The sequence below is a fragment of the Phragmites australis genome, chromosome 7, assembly GCF_958298935.1.
Source record: "Phragmites australis chromosome 7, lpPhrAust1.1, whole genome shotgun sequence".
Classification (NCBI taxonomy): domain Eukaryota; kingdom Viridiplantae; phylum Streptophyta; class Magnoliopsida; order Poales; family Poaceae; genus Phragmites; species Phragmites australis.
In genome coordinates, this window is record NC_084927.1 from 26,892,159 (window position 1) to 26,908,492 (window position 16,334).

At 44.7% G+C, this 16,334-nt stretch overlaps 1 pseudogene; it reads left to right on the forward strand.

Annotated features, from left to right (window-relative positions):
• The first annotated feature begins 6,667 nt into the window (after positions 1-6,667).
• LOC133925524 (uncharacterized) lies at positions 6,668-9,817 on the forward strand (annotated as a pseudogene).
• Positions 9,818-16,334: the final 6,517 nt, after the last annotated feature.

Here is a 16,334-nt window from a genome sequence, read left to right on the forward strand (position 1 = left end):
TGATACCATTTATGCATAGACATAACAACCAATAAAAGGCAGATATCGTCACTATTATTTTGGCTTTCTATTGTTTACTAAAATCGTGGAGCCAATTTTCAAACATGTTTGGTGCACTACGTAGTGGTGGGTAAAGATTCGAAGCCACCTAGATGATAAAACATGCAAATCGTGCAAAACGATAGTAAAAAAAAGAGACACTTAATTATCTCATCTTTGTGATAAAAATAACACTTCTTGCTATATTGCCAATATCTTTTAAATAAATTGTCTTTGGTTAATAATATCCCTTTATGTAAGTACCAAAGGAATTTTTTATTTTTAAGAGTAACTTTATTTTCTACAGTTGCCTATTCATATTTGGAGTGCCACTGTGTTGGAGAGCATGACATATGGAAATCATGCAGATTTTTTCAGATTGGTTCAGGTTATATCGCAACTCATCTCGCTCTTGTGACAGGTTAATATTGATAAGGCGCTGAAGCAACTCGTTCTGCTATCAATTTTGGTCCTATTAGGTTCCTTCAAAATAAAATATTTAGTGAAAATGATTGTAACACTTTGGCAACTGTATCATGCTTGTTTCGTAAGATGTTATATAACTAAAGATATTGATCTATTAGTGATGAGTTTTCCAACTATTGATCTTCCCATAGTCGGATTTGGAAAACGAAAAAGGTGTTGTTTTACCTTCATCATAGCCTAAAAATAGGAATTACCTGATTTTCAATTAACTTGTTGTGACAGAGGTTTAGAACAGAGATATTTACTCCATAGTAAATCTTGCCAGACCCCCTCTTCAGTTTCAGTTTATATAACTACTTAAAGAGTAGGACCATTTTTTTGAACACCAAGGTCTTGGATCCTGAACGCCGTGCTAATCGTTTCCTCATTTTTTAAGAAATCCCGTCCCGATAATAAACAAATGTGTCATCTTATGTCTGAATTCTGATCGGATGCAACCAACCAAAAGAAACTCCATTTGTATCGTACAAGGTCATCCTGACGAGGACGAGTACTTAGACTGGTACGTAGGATACAAGTTTTTTTATTAGATTGATATAAAACTTATTTAATAAACTAAAGATGTACTTTCACCGTACCAACTAAATATGCAAATAAACTAAAGTAATAACTTAAAACTATTATTAGGTACCTACTTACATTACATCCTCCCAGAGAGTTGAGTAAGTAGCTAGACCGGCATATATTCAAGGATCGAGATAATTACGACGTTTAATTACGAAAGTCGACGGAAGCTAGAACTACTTGTCAAACGGACAAATTGGCACGCAATTGCCTTTTGACTGTATTATATACGTAAAAAACTTCCTCGTTCGTTGAATAAAAGAACTTCATCGCTGACAGTCGGGATCCACAGCATGCAGTGCAATTATATAGAGAAAAAAAAACCCTGATTGGTTATCATCGTATCATAGACATGATGGCTTCTTGCTTGGGCATCCTCGATCATCCTATGATGTGGAGACCGATCGGTGCCCGCCGTAATCAGGACTCAACTAAAAGATGCTAACCTTGAACCTTAATCTACACAAACTAAAAGCTGATCGATCAAGGCTTCAACTGTTTGCATCGATCGCAGATGCTGCTGGCCTTTGAAAAGAGGCAAAGGAGCAGGAAGAGCTGCAGGTGCATTAGATCAGGCACACAAGCCGACATGACGACATGCATGTAGACCAATCAAACGAAAACACAGGTACTTAAATAAACATAATTTCATCTTCAAAAAAGATGTGCAAATCATACGAAAGCCGATATATGTGATGCGAATGAATGAGAGATGTAGAGCGACACCAATTATTTTTCCTATTGTTGATGGCCGGTTTTGAAAGGGACGCAACTGGATCTCGTTGATTTGCATGTTGCTGACATGTACAAGATATCGACGTGTGTGCGGGAAGATATGATCTGTTGTAGCTGCTCGTCTTACTTTGCTAGTATACGCCACGGTGTACACAGATTTTGTTGCTTGTACTCCATTGAGATATTTCGCCCCCCTGAATGAATAGTTGCCATCGTCCATCGTCGAAATCAGAATTCATCAGTTCCTCGAGAAAATAAATCATAATTCGATTGATCTACTCCATGTCTGTTTCATTGCTCCGTGGTACGTCGCATGGTCTACCGTTAATCTTTTTTAAGCGACAGTCCACGATAATTTGGTGGCGAATACCTAGGCCAAGACTGAGAGGGCTTACATCTCATGTGGTTGGCTCTCGTGTAGGAACTGGGTTATTGTGGGACGGACCACCTGATTGGAGCCTTGGAGTCTCGGACTCATCAATTGTTAGACTAGTATAAGGTGCTCAAACATTGTTCCTAAATTGGCCGCCAAATATTGAGGGCTTTATGCCATGGCATTATATGTTTTTGCAAATGCTGCTGCTCTATAAATGATTGTAGGGTTCTGAAAAACTGTGAGGTGCATGCATCCAAAGTCTAATTGTTTGGTCCAGGGAAAAATGTATTGTTGTACAATTGTAATGATATATTTTTTTTCATTAAAGAGGCTCACGCTCCTCAGCCACATAGGTGTTGAACAGCGCTTCCAGGGGTGGACGCCGGGATCAAAATTGTAATGGTTTTAGCACTAAAGAATCAAAATAATGTTAGTTTTCTGCTCTTAAAGCATAGATAGTACAATCTACTATAGTAAAACAAAACATGTGCTTTTGACATAACCATTATGGCATTAACATGATGATATATTCATATACGTAAGAAAACTTGTGCAGGGTGACTCCTTTAAAACTGTAGCTACTTGGCGAGGACCTGATGCTCTACTGTCGCAGGAACATGCACAAATTCCTCCTTGAACAGGCTCTTCATCCGGTGCAACAAAGAGGCCATGGCCATGGCATAACATTCAGCTACAGCAGTAGAACAACCACACTTAACGCATATGCAAAATCACTCGATTTAAGTTTTTGTCCTCGTCGACACCGCAAAAAACTTGGTCCTTTCGATCATAGGCCCTGTGACTGGAAACGAGCCGAGCCAGGATCGGCTCGGGCTCGTTGCCGGCTCGCTTGGATCGCGAGCCAGGTAGTACAAGCAAGGAAAGTAGAAATGCCACCGACATTGCACTGTCCATCTTAATTGGAATTCAGAAACAGAAATCCTATTTAATCCTAACAAACTTCAGAGCATCCTCCCCACAATTTGCTCAAATTTTGAAGTAAACGCAAAGAACTACTGTTTCTCACCACAGATCAGTTAACCAACATGTGCATTGCAGAAAATTCTTGAACCTGCAAGTTACCCAAACAAATCACACGGTGCTCTTCTAAGAATGCTCAATTGAGGCCAGGAAAGAAAGCAAACATGGAGAAACAATCAGGCCTCCACATTGCTACGCCATCACGCACAAGTTAGTCTATCCCATATACTGACACCGCAAAATTCCATTGAGAAAAAGTAGAACACCATAGTGATCTTTTCTTACATAACTCTGCATATTAATCTTTGGTCTGGCGCCCTACACTTTTTTTTTCTAGAATACGCATGAGAATTGCATATCTTTGTATTAAGCAAGAAAAACATAACGTGTCTTATACAACGATCAAATATTGGTTAGATATTAGGAGCCCGAAAGCAACTAATATAAATGCAAAATCAACTGTAAGTGCCAAAGCGAAGGAACGCTAGACTACCATGCCATAGCTACTCAAGTGTTGCAGAGGATGAGGAGGTTCTTTGCTTGGGCTTGGCACCAAGTTTCAACCTCCTCCCTAATAAGAGCGACAAGGCTATTTGTTGAAGAGCGCCGTTTGTTGAAGACAACATCATTGCGCGAACGCCAAATACGCCAGCTGATTAGGAGGAACAAGGAGTCGAGTCCTTTACGATGTTGTGTAGCCACGCGCCCTGCACTTGATGGTGATAACTAGTGGTGAGGCCATGCTGCAGCTTTCCTTAGATTTGTTAATATATCACCTAAAGCACTTCTGCGAGGACTCATTTGTCGGGTAATATCATGTCTTTTTGGGGTCTGTTTGGCAGAGCTCCCAGAGTAGCTTCCCAGCTGGAATTAAGGGAGCTCTGCCAAACAGCAGCTTTCAGCTTTTAGCTCTATAAGTGGAATTCGTAGGAGTGATTCTTTGAAATGAACTAGAAGCTGGAGAGCTAAAACAAGCAGCTTCCCATGATTCACTTCCCGCACATAATCACTTTCTCTATATATTTTATTTTAGAGGATTACTAGAGAATCATTTTCAACCACAGAATCATTTCCTCCAGAGAATCACTCTCGGCAGAGAATTTGGATCAGGGAGAGCTCTACCAAACAGCCCCCTAATACCACCGAGATTATGAATGTGGAATTTGGTGAGATGATGTAATTATTTCAACCACTTAAGGTGTATTTGTGATATACTGCATTTCTTTGCTGGCTTCTCCTTTCATTAGTCTCCATTTAGATAATCCTTAGGAATAAGTTAATGGATGCTGCTTGTAGCCTAATGACTGCTTATTCTGTAAATTATTCAATGAATTGGTTAAATGTACGCATCCTTTTAGGGTCCACTAATATACACGATCTATCTACCTTGAGTAGCTGTGAACCTGAGAGTTGAATGGGCGATCCATTAGGTTCGACATTTTTGTGCCCATTTTGCTGTAGTATTCATGTCTGCATTCAGTTCATGGAACACATTGTGGCACAATTGAACCAGACAAAATCAGTAGTGAGCATGTTCTGGTTGATATATCTTGGTAAACCATTGAACTTAGGATGATTTATTTTACTCCGCAATGCAGAGCAAGCATGAAGCTGCTTATTTTGTTGTGGTCCTCCATGACAAAAAACTGTTATAAATACGGTTCGTGGAACAGAGACACCAGAGGATCTCATAACTGATGGATTATGCAGAGAATGTGCTTTTACTATGGAAGATTTGGATGGACCAGTAAAGTAATTCCCTCTTAATTCCATCTCTTGTGTTCTTAGTTTCTTACCTATTCTCTCTTCCTTCTATGTTTCAAATTAAAGTTCACACTAGGACCAGCTTTTTACCGATGCTTTGATATAGATGTTCAACCCTGTGACTCTGTGAGGCTGTGACTGGTGCTGTCAATTTACCCTTTTGGGTTCCTCTTGACCATAGGCCCACAGCATAAGAATCAGAACTTTCAGAAAATATCGAGTTATGTATAAAATTTGAATATTGATGATTATGATCCTTGAAGTCCTTTTCTTTACAACATATTTTATTTTCCTATTCTGATACTTCTTAGATTTGCTTATTTTTTACCATCATTACCAGCTTCCTCAATAGAACCTTGAGCATTGCAAGTTGTTTTGCACAATTAAATGACATGGATATTGTAGGTGTTGTTTTATCAATCAGTTAGAGGTTATGTGGTGAATAACTCAATATGGTTATCATAGCAGTGAGAATTTTGTTGAAAGGTTCACATGAAAATTCACCATAGCTATTGTTGTACAAATAACAAACGGTGTATGCAATCTCTTTCATACTCGTAATTAAAATCAGATCATTTGATAGAAGATGGTGATTAAAAAAATAAATGACCTGAGTGACAAAATCAACAAATCATTTTGCTGGTCTCTGTTATTGAATGTTATGTGATTTTTTTGTGTGCTATCTATTATCCGCAACCCCTTCTGTTTTTGACATTGTATTCTATTTCTTCAGTAGTGAACAATTACCTGCTGCTACAAGGGAGAGAGTTATTTCAACATTTCCACATTATGGGCATGGTGGAATTGTAGAGGTAGCTAGGGAGCTTTTCATGCAACTAAACGATTGTACAGGAGGTTTGATTTTTCACACCAGATGTTTATCATTTGGTTTAGTCCAGCAGTCAAATTGTTTCTCTGAAATAGATTGATAGTCCTTATGGTTGCTTTCTGTGAAAACCATAACTAAATGCTGCAAATTTCAGTGTGTTATGCTATATTAGCCGCTCATTTTGGTGCTGGTACAACAAATATGCCACAATCTAAGTTAATGCCATACAATTGTTACTGATGTTCTTCGTAGATCCATTTAGGACATTGACAATCAGGATTTTGTCTTTGCTGAACCATTATCCCACATATTAGAAGATTAGATGCAATACATGAATTACTCTGATTGATTTGTATATGGTAATTCTTATCATTGTATTCACGAGTTTATGCAGATGTACAACAGCACGAGTGCTCAACTGAATCCTAAATTCCTAACAGAAGGGAGCGATAGAGGGTGAGTGGAGCGAGCCAGCCGTGTGAGTTGGAACGAAACGGCCGGGCGAGCGTCCTGCATGCTAACTAAACGTTTACAGACATGCATGAACAAACTAATCGCGGCGGCACCAGCGAAGGGCGGTTGATGCGGGACATCAGGGCGCCGGCCGAGGACAGTAGGACACCAGCACCGGGAACATAAGGGCGCCACGGCATGGACCATGCCAGTCCAAGGGTATTGTGCTTGTTGCTGGGGTTGGGGGCAGTTGGGGGCGCTCGCCGGAGCTGGACAAGCCGTGGCCGTTGGACTTGTTCTTGCCGCCTTTGGTCCTCTTCTTCATTTGGAGCCAGTGCCGGAGGAAGGAGTTCCAGTAGCAGCGGTCAGGTGTCGTCGCAGAAGCATGCAACGTGGATCCGTACACTGTCTCCTACTGCTGTTCGCGAGCTTCCTCAAGGATGAGGAACGAGCGCGCACTCTTAGAAAGAAGGCACTCTGAGAATGGGAATAACATGCCTATAAGTCGGATCGAGGCCCCAGAGCATGTTCAGCACAAGGGCCTGGTCGGTGATCTCCTTGCTGACGTCGCAGAGGCTGTCTGTGAGGGTCTTGAGATGCGAGCAGTATGCCGTGATGGACGTAGTGCCCTGCTGGAGGCTGCAGAACTCAGCGTCGAGGTAGACCGCCCGGGTAGCCTTGTTGTCATGGAAGAGATTTTTAAGCTTTTCCCAGACAACCTGCGCTGTGTCGCGAGGGGCGATGACGATGTTCAGGATCTCTGAGCTGATCGTGGTGTAGAGCCACAGTACGATGGTGAAGTTGTCCTGGACCCAGTGCGGATCGTCGTGACGGGGTTCAGAGCCATCGACGTGGCGGGCGCACCGAAGATGGTGTTGAACGGCGTGCTCCAGGATGTGTAGTTGGAGGTTTGGAGGTCGACGATAGTGGGCACATGCTGCTTGATGCTGACATGCTGGAGGTTGAGTGCTGGAGCAGTCGGCGTGGCGGCAACAGGGGTGAGGGTGCCATGCGAGCTGGAGGATTGAGCACCCATCGTGCCGGAGGAGAGGGCGCCGAGAGTGGAGGTGGAGGTCGCGAGACCGGTGGCCGACGGTAGGCTCATTCTGGCGAGAGGAAATGGGCTGGAGATTGCAGCGGAAGAAAATGGTGGCCCTCTGTTAATGTGTGTGTGTATATTTGGAATAGTTTTGGGTTAGTCATAGTTGGTCGCACGGCTGTAAAGCCAGAAAACACTGAGGGTGGGTATTTACTAGACCAGTGGACTGGACGATCTTTTCTATTTATGCCAACTTTCTTATTCCTCTTTTATGACTTAACACAATTTTGTAGTGCCAACTACTAAATATGTTATAAGCTATCATTCTTTAAGCTCGAAATGCATACTGATATCCTGTTAGCTCACATGGTTGTTTAATTATGTCTTCTATATCTATTCTTGACTTGTTCTATTTCCCTACATGTGAATGATGATCAATGACTCAATGTTATCTGGAGCATTCAACATTCATATTTGAACTTTGTTGTTGGTCAGCTTTTCGGCAAATACCCAGATGTGCATGTATATGCTTATGGACCACTTCCTTGTGTGGACTTTGTAATAGCGGAAGCCTGTTCACATTTTGTCACCACGTAAGAATAACTAAGACCTGCATATGACCTACTTTTATCAATGGAACTTCAATTCTTGATGTGCTGTTCTTATAACTTCTTTGATGACTAAATATTCTCTGTTCCTTTCCAGCATTTTAAGCAATGCTGAATTTTCCTGTCGCCTTTCGATCAATTCGATCCTCCGGCTACTGTCTGCTGCAATAAGTGCTCTTTCAGATAACTCTCCAGCTGATACAGCAATGATACAAAAGCTTGCTCGGAGAATTTTGCAGGTGAACAGGTATCATGAGACTGGTCATGATGATGACATGATCGAGGGCTACGCTGATCGTACAAGAGCAATAGGTAGGCATAAATTTGAGGGAAAGCATTTTTACCTTCTGTTTACGCTGTCTTAAATACGTCTGGAGTCTGATTTTGCAAAGCTCATCTGACTTTTATACAGTTATCTCTAATGGATTCCCTCTTTTCCTGTTACAGAGACAGCAGGACCTAATGAAAGACAGTTTTCTCACCAGGATTCCTTATGCAATGCTGATCCAGATCTCCAAAATATGCAACATGGCTTTGCTGGGTATAATGGATCCAATGCATCCATAGGCGAGCATCAGAGCTATGAAGGCCTAAGCAGTGATCATGATGTCCAAATAATTCCACTTGATAGGCCTGATTCTGGATTCAAAGAGCATCCGACATCTTACAGAGAAATACCAGTGGAAACTCCTGAGATGTTTCTTGCAGGCTTTATTATTCATATAGTGCGGCAAAGAAGAAGCCTCTTTCCCCTTTGGACATGCTTTGGACATGCTGGAACATGCAGGAAACTGAACCACCATACAAAGCTGTTTCAGCGAAAAGAGAGAACTTCAGGGATATAGCCGTTACTCCTTCCATGTTTACAGATCACTTACCATGGAGGTAATATTCAATTTATCTTTTTTTTTTTGCGAAGAGAAAGGGTTTATATTAAAATGGAAGCACAGTACATCCCCAAACCCCAAAGATACCTAAAGGACTCTGGAAAACAAGAAAAACAAGGAAAACAAATCCATATCCTTCTATCATCTTCTTCAGCTCCGACGATCTCCGCCACTTGGAACAAGCCGACACCACGAAGTGAGCCTCTCACGCTGAGACCGTCAACCAACTTCAAGCATTGGAAACACCGCAACATTCAGCACTTCGGAACCATTGCTGAAGCAATCTAGGCCACTGAACGTGAATCAGCCGTTGCTTCGTCGACCACCTGCAAACAAGTCCGTGGCCCGGAACAGCAACCCACCAAAGGGATGTCATTAGTACCAAATCCCTCCGCAGAAAAGGCGAGCACCTCCAGCTGCAACTGCAACACCAGAGCTCCAGTAAAATCAACATCTACCCCACACAAAGCACAGCCATTAGTACAATTGGGATTCCGTATCTGTCTGTAATAGAAGTAGATGTACATATCAGTATGCAAAGGATGCAAATAAATGTCTATAACACATAATCTGTGTGATCACAAATCCACAAGAGGAAACATTTGGGGCAATCTGTCTCCTATTTTCCAGAGATAATGTAATCTACCATACATCCTAACTCCGAAATATGTCTTTCTAACTTATGTAACAAATCCAACATCTCGCCATGTTGCAGTTTTGCCTTGTCTAATGTCAAGCTATTAGATCAGCGCTTCCAGTGATGTCACAGCATTTGCCATATCAAAAGCCATTGCGCTCTCATTTCTAGTATGCATTTTTGTCACTTCAACAGCCGGGTGATCTTTGAAGTGTTATATTGATTTGTAGTCTTGTAGCACACATGCCCTCAGCTGCATGTAAGGCAGTGAACTCAGTTGCCAGGCATTTTAACTCAGTTATGCTTACAGCTTATGCCTTTGCTATTCTAGGTGTCACTATGCTATGCAGAAAATTGTTGAAGCCCAAACGACTAAGAGATGCACTAATTGTGATTCGCGGGTAGAACATTTGGTCTGACTAGGACAGAATTGTTCGTCCACGTACAACTGAAAGCGATGGAGACAGGAAGTCTGAATATCTTATTAAAGGCAAATTTCTTCAAAAGGCATCTACATCTGTATTCAAGAGATATCTGCGACAAAGGCTCAGCATCCTGATGAGCTTATTGGCAGTTCCAGCGAATGCCTAGGCAAGCATAGACCACTGATCTCTGGCACTCATGTCCAACAATATCCGTTACTTATCTAATCTGTCTACTCACCCTGGCAGTGTTCTGCGCGTGTACATTGATTACTGATGCAGCCGCCAGCCATACATACACCCCTGTTAGCACCGGTTTGTTCTCATCCACTGTTCCGCAGCTGTGCCTGCTTGTCCATATCCATTTTTTCATTCATGCCAAGTCGACATGATGTACATAATTCGCACAGCAGAACTAGCTAGATTGACTGGCTGACAAGTGACAATCCTGACGTGATTATTCACCAAGGCTGAATGGAAGTTGACTCAAATTGACACATTGTCACCATGGCCAATCGTGGTCTTCAGTACATGACACTGCCTTGAAATAACTGAATGTGCATGTATGCTAGTACTATGACACACCATCGGCTTGCTATATTTACGTTCTGGCGAGGTTCTTGAATGCCAGCCTACCACGTACCGCACGAAAGATGCTTCTACCAACTTTGTTTCACTCGTACTTTGAACGCCCAATGCTAACCTACGTACTCCCTTTCACCGCTCCTGAAAATTGGCACCAAACCGGATCCCTATCGCTGCTTCGTTCGATCCCCATCCCCACATCGCCGGTCGCCGCAGGGATGTTCTCCGACAAGACCAGCATACCCCTGGACCTCGACGTGAAGACCTGGTAGATGCCCAACCGCAGGACGGAGGTGCAGGTGGCGCCGTCGTTGCAGGCATTGACCTCGTCGGCCGGTCGGAGCCGCTTGCCCAGCTACCGCGCCAGGTCGCTCGTCCGCCGGTGCTCAACTCTGTTTTTTTTTTCCCGAAAACCTTTAAAATGGGTAGGGAGTTTCCACGATTCACTAAAGACGAATAGAGTTAACTTAGTTTGTAAGAAAAATCAGATTCGAAAATCTTACAACCGTCCAATTTGTTAAAAGGAAAAGCCGACGAAAACCTTAACAACAGCAGAAAATGGCTAGGACGGCCACCTAGGGTGACCCACCACCACACAAATATAACTTACAGATGGCGGAGCCTGATATGAGTCATGGTTACGAAACTTATCACTAAAGTGACAAAATAGCTCCGAATTCTCATGCCAAACCTCAGTCTCTAACCCCTTGACACCGCATATAGACTCATAGCAACCACCAAGACGCACCCGAGAGAGAGAGTCTGTCACATGTCATCGTTGCCAAATTTTATCGTGAAGCAGACCTGACTTCACGCAGCATACCCCCCTCCCCAATATGCCAGCCATCCATTGCGAATCATGAGGCAGTCCTAAGGGGTAGAGGCCTCGCCGAATGTAATAACCACGAGACAGACTGTGTATCATAAGCAGTACGAGACCTCCAAGACGACGCTGGAGTTCCGCACCACTATGTTCAGAAATTGGATATGGTTTTCACCCGGAGAGTCCCATAGGGTGATCAGGGGAGGCACCACAACTGGCCCCTATGAGGGAGAGTGGCGCCCAATAACATCGCTACTATCGACATTGGTGAACTGCCAGGTGAGGCTTTCGCCTGGAGCCTCCCACCCCCTACAGCGAAGAACCGTGGCCTGCCACCGCAAGCCTGTTGCCCCACAACAGCCTCCGCCTCGAAAGCAAGAGGCCACTGCCATCGCCAATGTCTCACACGTGGTCACGCAGTCACAGTCACCACGCGCCTATGGCCGCTCACCTCTGCTGAGCCCAAATGCGGCCTCCGTCGCCGCTCAGGCCACCAGTCACAGCCTCTGCCATGCGCGCCACCGTCGTGAGCAAGCACAACCACCAGCAACCCATCGCCAAATCCGGTCTTTGCCTATCGGGACTAGCCATAGCCGAGGCCTCCCCGTCATCATCCTGGTGTCTCCCGTTGTTTCATCACGAGCGCCTCGCCGACGCCTCACTGCCATAGCCTAGCACAGTTACACCCTAAGAGCAGCTGCCCGATGTCACGCCACCACTTGTACATCTTGCACGACCGTCAAGATCCGCCACCACACCTCAAGTGTCTCACCAGACCCGCTCAAATCTGGCCACTAGGAAGCAACCTGAGGAGAGAAGGCCCTGCCTTCAACGCCCCCACTCCTTTGACGCCCTCTTGCGATCCTGCCCTGTTCAACAGCCTCCATGCTGGTTGGAGGTCTCTCCTACTCCCAATAATGAATGCGTCCTATCAAAAAAAAAAAAAAAAGTGAATGCGTCGTGCCAATGACAGCGCGCTCCCAAGTACTACTGCAGCCCCACTGGAATGGCACTTCGATCAGCATTTCGCCATTTCCTGTTTGGGAATAATGGCACTTGAACATTGATGATCATGATCCCTAGCTGGACGCTGCTGGTGCATCGCGGTGTGCTTGGCCAGCTACTGTACAGGCTCGAGGATCACTACGATCCAACCGTGCTTCGCGACATTGTCGCTTCTGCTGCGCAGAGATGATTCCCGTCGGCCGTCGCCCCATGCGCGCGGCAGCATGCATCCGACGGTCGCTCACGCCGATGGCTCGGCGATCAGTGACGCCGAGAGGAGGTCCGCAAAGGCGCGCGCAAGAGAAGGACGGACGTGTCCACGGGCGCTTCCCGTGAGCCAATCCAATCATCCAAATCCAACCCGACCCTCACGGAATCCGCGAGGGCCACGGCCCTGCTGATCGCAAAGCATCCAAAGCGCGGCAATGGATGGAACAGGAACACACTACCCCATCCATGATGTCCCAGCATTCCCCAGCTAATCAGTTGCTCATGATTCAGCGGACTCTTTTAGATAGGTGCGGAGCACAAATAAATATATGTGGATCTACACTAGTATAATTTAATTAACTAACTAGTCTTTTAATTTATTTAAAATAACTAGTTAGTTGATTGAGTTGAATTAAAATAGACTCATAGATGCTCCACCGTCCTACACCCTCACAGCAGCTATCGCCCGAGCCGGACCAGCATTTCACGCTGAGCCGGATCAGCAATTCAGCATATGCTGCGTGTAAGAATTTGCAGTTTTTTGCATGCTGACACTGATCCCCTACTGCGAAAAAGGAAAAACTACTGTAAAAGCTGGGATCACTATGTACTAGGGCCGTGAAGATCTCTGAACAGTCCTTGTCATGCATGCACAGAAGGGGTGGCTGCGCTCAACTTGAGCCTCAAAGGTCGCTTTCCCTGCCACCGTGTCCCTGACGGGCAGCAACCGAGCAACGTAACTCGCAGTCTCGCAGACACCTCGTCTCCTCTCTTTTTCTCCTTTAATTACGTTTCGTTTCTATCAGCTGTCACGAGCTCCCCACGTCGTGGGGCAAAAGTTAATAGCGACCTTCCGGTGACCTTTTACTTTCTACGGACACTGTTCTGCATAGAATTTCTCACCGGAAGATTAGACGGTACATATATGGTAGGATGGTAGTGGAAGATTAGACGGAACAAAATTTCATCTACTATTGATGTCTTTCTCAGACCGGACCTAGGTTAACAAAAACCAAAACGTATTTTGCGAATTGCTAAATTCTGTATAACTACTGGTAACGGATGTCTTTGTAGCGTATCAGGACGTTATCATCACCATTCAAAAGCTGAGAAAAGCTTTCCAGTGCTTCTCTCTTTCCCAAAGAATCCCCAGACGCATCCATTATATATAGTGCATCAAAGGCATCCGATGCATCAGGTAGTGCAACAACTATTAAGCCGTGGAATGGATTGGCTGCTTTTCTTATATAAGCGCAATAACGAAAGGGAACGCAGAAATCACGGGCAAAAGAGTGCATAAAGACGACGCCAGATCAGGCTTTAGATCACCACTACCTGAGAAAACATAGAATATCTTGCTCATCCGGCCGGTAACTGAAGCTGGCCATTGTCCACTTGTGAGCATATATAATTTGTTCAGATGCATGCATGATTAGTGCTCCAAGGAATAATCTGACCGTCCCAAGTTCCCCATTATTGTAAAGAGAAAAGAGCATCCGGATTCTGTCTCTTCATTGGAGAGAGTAAAATGGTTTGTTGATTTTTAATTCTGTAGAATCCAAGTGCATGCCTAAACAACTTTGTGCTCGTTCGTTTCCTGTGGGGACATGTGCAGCTCAGTCACAAAAAGAAAAACAGACTTCTTTTCTTAACAAACAGGCAGAAGAGCCGCCTATTTGAAATGTTAATCAGTCTCTTTTTCCTTTGTCAAAGAATTAGTTACTCATCTGTAGTGTAGCAGATTAGAAATAGAGAATCCACAAAGAGCCCCACCAAGGCACCAACCCATGTAACAATACTTGCACTTTTATACGGTTGTATCCTTCTGATTGAACCATGAAAGTAAATAAATGTTCTATCATCGAAAAAGATATTCGACCTCATTCTCTGACGCGCAGCAAACAGCGCTGGTCTAACTTGGTCGGTCAGTAGCCCTGCTGGTGCCGCACAGGTCCCCTTTTTCGTTCCTGGAACAAGCACAGGTCCTCCAGTTCTGTTGGTACGTTTTCCCGTTTGACGTCGCAGAGTAAGCACTGCATATCGCACAGGTTCGCGGATGAACGCATTTACATGCTTGCGCTTGCGTGCTCAAATGAAGTCCTAATTAATTATCAGCATGAACTGCGGTTTCCTATTTAATACTGAACGTTGTTAGTTGATCTTGTTACGATCACATCCTAACTAACCTAACCGTGACTCTAACTAATCTACGCGTCTTTATTAGAGACGAAAACCAAATTTGGTTTTGGTCCCAAGTCGTATAGAGCCAGAAATAAAAGGGAGCTGACCGCCCACAATCATTTAATGTGGTTTTGTGACTATCGTTTTCTAATACTCAAAACCCTAAATCCGATCCTAAATGCGTTGTAACGACCCGAAGTTATCACAGGCATCAACAGCGACAACACCGAAAGAGGCTACATCAAGTGTACTGATCCCTATTGCGGTTTTTCCCCAAGCGGTCGAGACTCTTTTCAATGGCATCTCCAAATCAAGGTCCGCCAAATTCCGCGCTAGTTAAGAGTGTTCATGCAATTAGGCTATTGTTCTTTGTGGGTTTAGCTCATCTTAAGTTAACAAACGTAAGCATGAGACGGTCCGACGTAATACACACTCCAAGAGTCCTAGTCCCTGCACTGTGCACATGTTGTTGACGACAGAGAGAGAAAAAAAACTCCTAGAACATTTGAAAGAAGAAAAAACAAAACAGTCTAATGTTTCTGTGTGATACCAGGTAGTAAGTAGTAGTAGTACTGCTAGCTATCGATCTCTCACTCCATAGATCATGGCACTTTCATGTTTCAGTAGAGCATGCATGGACCAATATAAAGGGTAGCCTACCTTTGATCCTAGAATCATGTCCCTTTTTTTCTGCTTGCCGTAAAGCCCACCTCTTGTTTGGCGAAAGCAAGCGTTTCCGGCCTAAAGCGCCCGTACGCCGCACGCACGCGGCCACGGCCGATCGCCCGCCATCCGGCACGCGTCCCACCGGTCCTCCTCCCAGCGGCCAACTACCCGGACTGCGACCGCCCGCTCGCCTCCCTCGCGATCGCGTGAGTCCGTCACGGAGTCCGCTGTTTCCCATGCCATTTGCTCGTGCCCCCGGGATCTCTCCAACGCTAATCTGTACGAATAAACGAGGAGCTGTCCGAACCAATCAGAGCTGCCAGTTTGACATCTGGTTCAAGTAAGCTTATTAGCTGCGTCGACCGATCGTGCATGGTTCGGGACAACTGCTCCAATCAAGTACAGTACCATATACTCTATGGTTCGTTCGTACCTCGTTTTGCCTTCTCTGGAAGCAATGAAAGAGCAACAAGATCCCCCTCGAAGAAAAGAAAAAGAAAGGCGACAACTAATTTTCAATCGCCTGAAATTGATTGTCGATTTTAGTTGACGTCGTCGATCGTCCGATCACGATCGAACATCCAGCGATCATTTTCTTCGCCTCCCCGTCCACCTTCAATGTTCAACCCTCGCTCGCTTGTCTCGTCACGCTCCTCCGCCTCCCGCCCACCCGCCCTAGTCCCTGGTGGCGTCCTCGCTGCCTGGTCCGCCTCCACTTCCCCCGCCGCTCTAACCCCTCAGCCGGTGATGCCCCGCCTTAGCCCTGCCCCAATGATTGTCCTCTATCACCTACGACCGACAGTGCCCCACCTCGTCGCTTAGCCCGTTGATCATCGCCTCTGCCAAACTCATCTGCCTCCCTCGAACCTATTTCTAAGCTCAACAGTCATGAATTCCCACCAGCAACCCCTCCCCTAACCCAAAGGGGAGCTTGCCTGAGCCCCAGGAATTGCACTGTAGTGCTGTAAATAAGAAAAAGAAAACTAGCATAGGAAGAAGCAATGGACAATAGCCCAGATCAGACCATAGACTGAGATAAACCCT